The sequence below is a fragment of the Poecilia reticulata genome, linkage group LG16 (assembly GCF_000633615.1).
Source record: "Poecilia reticulata strain Guanapo linkage group LG16, Guppy_female_1.0+MT, whole genome shotgun sequence".
NCBI lineage: Eukaryota > Metazoa > Chordata > Actinopteri > Cyprinodontiformes > Poeciliidae > Poecilia > Poecilia reticulata.
In genome coordinates this window covers 10,789,013-10,795,866 of record NC_024346.1, presented here as the reverse complement: position 1 = coordinate 10,795,866, position 6,854 = coordinate 10,789,013, and positions in this window count along the sequence as shown.

The window sequence follows — 6,854 nt, the reverse complement described above, 5'->3', positions numbered from 1 at the left end:
TATATATGAAGTGTGCCAAGATGAGATATTTTGAATTGAACTGACTATTTTTTTAATTTAAGCTATATGTAAATTTAACATAACAGCAATCCCTAAAGTAAATATTTCCGTTATTTCCTTTTATTTGCAGTTTTGGCATTAAAGTTCTTCTGCTACTGAACATTTTTTATTGAATTGTGTTTAATATGTATATTTTCTAACCAACACAGTTGCATTCGGTCATTTTGTCAGCATGTGAGATTAAACTAACCCTCTAATTTCATTTTTAAAAAACGGTAATTTACACCATCACACACTCCACCTCTTTCTGTTAATCTATACAGCGCTGATCACATGACCCTACAAGAGTCTCCGTAAGTTGGAGTTGGCGTCCTGCTGGGTTTCCCTCCCGTAAACGCCGCCCTGCTGATGCTGAGGCCTTGGAAGGCGCTAAGCAGGTTGAAGCTGTCGTCCTTGGTTCTGGTTTCAGGATGAATCATCTTCGACAGCTCAGGGGGGAGCGATACTTTGCCGCCAAGAGACCTCAGGTGGTTTGTGTCCTCAGGGCTCTGAATTGTGTTGGCAAAACAGAACAGGAAAAAGGGGTGAAGGCCACAAAAAGGTGACAGAAACAAGAACTGAACTCTCAGTGTAATTTATGTAAATGCGGATAAATCATTTAATAAATAGTGTGTATTTTCAGTCTTAAATTGAGTCTGAGAGTGCATGTTTTTTTAAAACATTTAACTGAAGTGATCAAAGGTGGCTAAAAGTTTAAGTACTAAATAGATGAAGATTCTCTTGGTTTTTCTAACACCAGTTCCTAAAAAAGCAGCTAAATCTGTGAAGATAATCAGTCGTTGGAGCCTTTAGACTGATTCTCAGTTCCCACTCTTCCATTCAAAGTCTGTGTCTTAATATTACCACCCATGTCTCTTCACATACTGTCAAAAAACCACAAAAATCATTCATGTTTTTAGTGGAGCTGACCCCATATTCATCTGAATCTATAGTCTAAAGTTAAAACGAATACCAGAACCTGAGGGATGCTTCAGCTCTTTACTTTGATATTTGATATTTTTCGTCAGATTCAATTGAGAAAAAATTTGACTTTCTGATAGCATTCTGTTCCCAAATTTATTAAGCATCTAATAGAACATGTTCCATAACGCCGCACATTGGTTTTAATCTACACAAAAAGTCCACCTCTAACCTAAGACGGTGTTTGCAGCTGCATTACGATGAGCTGTGCGTCTTGTTTTCCTCACACACCTCTGAGAGTCGATATTTTCTCCTGAAGTGAGCTCTCATAGCTGCCCTCTGTGCGTTCTTCTGACTGTTCATGGCCTCCCGCAGCTTTCTGTACAAACAGGAAACAGCTGAAATATTTCGGACGCAGTTCAGCTAAAGCATCACTTCAGTCGCTGCATGGAGGATACGAGTTAAAATGACATGATGTAAACACAACGCATCGAACAATACATGTCTGAATATGTAATCGCTGTCATTGTTGGGTTTTTTCTGTCTTTTCTATATTTTTCTTTTTACTGTTTGCAAATCAAAGTCTCTGAATCTGCCTAAAAAGTTAATAGTTTAATTTGATTGTTGTGTGGATATGTTCACTTTAGTTATAGCAGAGTAGCGTAAAACCACTTAACTAAATTTCCTGGAGTTCTGCTGTGGTTGCTAGGTGACGGGCTGCACCTGGCTGTGGTTGCTAGGTGACGGTGCAGCATTGATTGTGACTTAAAAATGAGGAGGTTTTTGAAACAGTTTATTTTCCAGACACCACAAACATGGACTCGTTTTCAAAAAACTGCTGGGTGTTTTTTTTTTTTTTTTAAGTTCTTACTATTTTCAAAAGAATTTTAGTGTAAAAATGTGAAAGTTATGAATGTCTTCTTAGTTGTTCGGTCTTCATGTTACTGTTTGTTCTCTAAGAAACCGCAGAGCTTCACAGCTGGTTTTAAACAGAAAGTAAATTACACACAAGTTAATTCAATTTACTAACTTTTTATTGGGTCTAGATGTATAAACAACAATTTTCTTATTTTTTTAGTTTAAAAAATTTAACACTTCTGTATAACTCCAATTTAAATAAACTGGTCCCAACTTTTTGTAATGTGTTGCTTGCAACAAAATCGAAAAAAGTTAAGATTGGTTAAAAAAAAAAAAAAGTTTTCCTTTTGAACATTAAACATATTTTCTTAGGTTGAAAAGGATTTGCAAATCATTGTGTTCTGTTTTGATTTATCTTTTACACAACATCCCAACTTCATTGGAACTGGGGTTGTAACATTTTTCTTCCACTTTATCAGAATGAACTACTCTAAGTAAAATAAAGTTTGCTGCTGTCACAAAATGTGAATAATGTCAAAGGTATCAATATTTTTCCAAGAAAGTGTAAGTGCTTCCTTCCGTCTATGTTTCTAACTGCGTCCACTTGCCTCTGTTTCTCCAGGTCGGCCTGGTACGACCGAACCACTGAGGGGTCTTTGAGTTTTGAGGCCTTTAATGGAGGGCTCTTCCCCAGTATGTTGCCCCTTCCCTTCTTCCCTCTGGGTCTCGCACACAACCTCTTCTCCTTAAGCCCCGCCACACAGCTGCTCAGCCTCCTGATGGGCGACCTCAGCGACTTCTTCAGTCTCGCCACGGACTCCATGATGCGGCTTGGCTGGCGGAGAGGGACCGACCACACCCCTATTTCCTCGACAGCTGATGTGTGGAAGTGCAATGGCTTTCTCCTTCACTCATGTTGTATTAGTCTGGCAGTCTGATGTGTCTCAGCAATAACTCAGGCTGAGACCTACCAAGGACAAGGACAAGGAGTCGAACAAGGCTCAGACGCTCAGGTGTGGGCCTCCCACGCCCCGCTTACACACACATGTGAAGCGTTTATCATCAGCAAGACGTCTGGGAAGTGGCTAAACCAGAAAGCTAAGGCACACACAAGGACAAAAGGTGACAAATGTCACTCCATTTATTCCACAGGATATTGATGTGGTTGTTTCTTAAAACACTACGTGGAGATTTCTTACCCTGGCAGATGGAGAGAGACTCCTCTCCTGGAAGAACCTCAACCTGAGCCCTCTCTAAAGCAAACCGATCTGGACAGAGGGCTCCTGGGGAGACGCGGGTCCGGGTCCTCACGGGAGAAAATAAACTCCCTCCCTGCTTTCCTCATTACTTGATAGAGACTCACTCTGCACCTCGCTGCCTCCAGCTCTTCAGTGTAGATTAGAGGACTTAACGAGGGGAATCTCGTTAGCCGTGGCAGAGAATGCACCCAATGACTCACGTGTCTGTGAGGAAGATTTACAGGCGATGTCACGTCGAGTGACCCACGCGTGCATTGCTGGCCTGACTTCAGACCCGTTTCCATATTCCGCTCAGGATTTGGGTCTGAATATCAGGATGCTGACAGGTGACAGAGCGGGAAATCCACCAGATAAACCACAGTGTCTTAAATCTCCCCAAATCCTGATAAATCAACAGACTGCTTGTTTATGTAGACAGAAGAAGAAAACAAAGCTGGGAAAAGTGTGACCAAAAACTGCTGGGCCTGAAAGAGAAACTATTTCATGAAGAAACAATGTAAATGAATCCAAAACAGGTCCTCAGCCATTAACGTTTTGCTGGAATCCATTCAATATATGTTTCCTTTTTTGCTTATGACGTTCTAATTTGAGTGATTTGCAAAAGGAAAGGAAAGGGGGGAAAAAATGTAGCGGAAAGTTGCTGAAGTATGATGACATTTTGAATTCACAACCAGATTTATCCATCAGTGCAGACATAGTGACAGTAAAGTTTCCCAGCTTGTTAAAGAGCCTGAAGCTAAAGATTAGAGTAGGTCTTTGTCCAACCAGAGGAACAAATTCACAGAAATGTTCCTGAAATAATCTGATTTAAAAGCGCTCCGTGCTGAGCCCACTCTGAAACTTTCACTACAGCAACAGAAGTTGCGATAAAAAAATGTATTTTTAAGAAACTGTGATTATTTTTGGTAACACAATATTGGCCAATGTCATTGCTAAACATTTAGCATTTAAGTTATTGTGAGAAAATGTGCAGTTATTCTGTTGCTTTAGTGTCTTTGCATTAAAATTAAAGTAAGATTTTTGCTTCTCCTGCACAATTTCCAACAGCAACCAAGGTAAGAGAGTAGGATTTTATTTCTAATGCCAATTTAACCACAAGAACAAATGATCAAAATATGACACTAAAATAATACTTTCTATCAACAACCACATCACGCTTTTAGCATTGTGATTGTACTACATTATATTTAAGACTGTTTGAATGTTTTGGACCAAAACCAGGGAAGAAGTACCTGTTCACGACTGGAGCACATTAGGTTTTAAAGAAGACAGGAGGAAGTGGTTGGTTTCCAGATGAAAAGCAAAACCCATCCAGTACAAAGAGGTCTGACTGTAGAGAGTCTTCAGAATCTTTCCTTCTTTACTGACGCATTTTCCCAATGATTCACAGCACTTTTTCTGTTTCCGATTGTGAAAAAGCAAAAGCATGCAACAATAATTTAGTCCAAGAGAATAAATTCAACTATTTGATTGTTTATGAGATTGATAAAAAACATTTTTATACATAAGAAACCCCCATAAACTCTGTTTTGGGGATTTTAAACTCATAGAAACAGTACATTTAATCATTTATGATGTGCTTTAACCTATTTTGAGTTAAAATAACAAAAAGATTGATGAGCTCTGCAGCCGCCTTGCTCTCGGTTGGCTGCTTTCTTGTGTTTTCTGTCCTTAAACGTGTTTCCGCCGTAAATGTTCTCCTCTTCAGGAGTACTCCAGTTAGCTGGCAGCAAATTAACTCACTTCAACTCTCGTATTGTTTTCCTTTTCGCTGCTGAGGTTTCGTCCGATTTCTGCCCACAGAGGCTAATGATTTAACAGGATCAGCACTCAGCCACGCCCCCCCATGAGCTTGTGTGCAGAAACAGACCTGGGACCAGTTTAAGGAGCAAAGGGAGAGGATAGGCACTTCCTCTCAGCATGGGTTGAAGACAAAAAGACAAAATAGTGACCGAGGAGTCTAGATTTCCTGCTTTGAATTTTGTGAGATCGGGTTTAATTAAGAAGACAATGTGTTTGCATGTCACCCACTTATTGCTGAGAACATTTATGAGAACGTGTGTGTGTGGATGCTGCGTCACGTGCTTGACGCTGATCCACTGCAGAATCCTTTAAGTGGTTCTGGGACCATCAGTACAGACACGCACACACATACACACCTCCATCAGGACCCATTGCATCCCATCGCTACTGCTAAATACATCAGAAAAAAACTGAATCCTTTAAAATCAAGTCTTAATCATCAGATATTATTTTGTACCTTTGGAGATTTGGCAAAAATGTTAAAGGTAGTCCTCATAGGTTGTTGTAGTGCAGGCGTCTGCAACCTGTGGCTCTTTGGAATCTCTAAAATTACACTTCATTTCCACTGAATTGAATTTCCACAAAGAATGACACTAGGAATAAAGTACAAACTAAATGGGGGAAGTTATTTTTTCTACAAAGAGAGATGAGTTTCTGTACTGCAGCTGCCTGAAAACATTTACATCCCCAGAACCCGAGTTGTGATCACACACGTATAACCGCAGAGGTCAGGGACGCCGCAGAGGTCAAAGCCCAATAAGGATCTCAAAGGAGGCCTAACCCACTCATGTCACAGTGAATTACCATGACCTGCATGTGACCTAACATGTGCCTGAGGTGTGTATGATCACTCACTCAGTTGTCATCCGTCTAATGCAATAAACATGAGCCTTTAATTAAATGAGTTAGTCAATATTTCTTTAGCAGTTTTTAAAGTCTAATTAAAGCTATTCGTGTCTGAAGATCACCCTACACTGCCACAAAGGAATCTGTTATTCAAACAAAAATGTTTCCTGTTTATAGAAATCTCACAAAAAGAAAAAAACAAAACCACAAAAACAGCATGTTGTTTTATTTATTTCTTAAAGATACAACTTACAACTACACTGTTATCTAACCTCCTCTTGGCTGCACCACATGACTTGCAGTAAATTAAAAAAAAAAAACTCTCTTCTGTTTAACTTCAGTTCATGTCCATGAACTTTCTGAAACCACTCTTGGCTTAAGAAAGAACATGATTATGAACAGACACATCATTTATTTGCACAAACACTCCTCAGTTTCAGCTCTCAGTCAGTCTGCCAAGGCTGCAGAGGGAAGCTGGCAGCCGCTGCTCAGCCTTGTGAGCTGCACTCAATCAACCTGCTGGAGGCGGCGGCCTTTACAAGAGCTTCACACTCTGCCAAACCAACATGTGGCTCAGGACATGGAAAATAATAAATAAATAAATAAATAAATAATAATAATAATAGATACGTGTAAACTCCTGTCCTCTATCGTCACTGGGACAGGACTGGACTGTAAGCAACTTCAAACTATTATAGTTATAGGTCAATTAAATTTAATTATTTTCAAAGCATCTAAATTAAAATAAGTCATTAAAAGCTTATATATTATATGAGTATATAGTTACACATTTTATAAACTAGTAGAATATTTTCTTTTTTGTTTTTACAAATATTGACAAAGCAACAAAAAGACAAAGTGGCTAAATTATCACAGATGACCTGCATTCACAGACCGTATATAAACACTGATGAAGATTTAAATATCTATTGCTATATATCTACATCATATTTCTATTTCACATGTCATATGACTATTAAAGGTTTAGTCACATGACAGATTGCTGTCAGTAAAAACAATGACCTGCTCTTACAGGCCCAGTCTTTCTCTGCTGCCCCCTCTCTTCCCTAGGGGGCAGTAGAGAACAACATGTAGGCGCTGGGAGGAAGAAGAGCGAGAAAAGTGTCC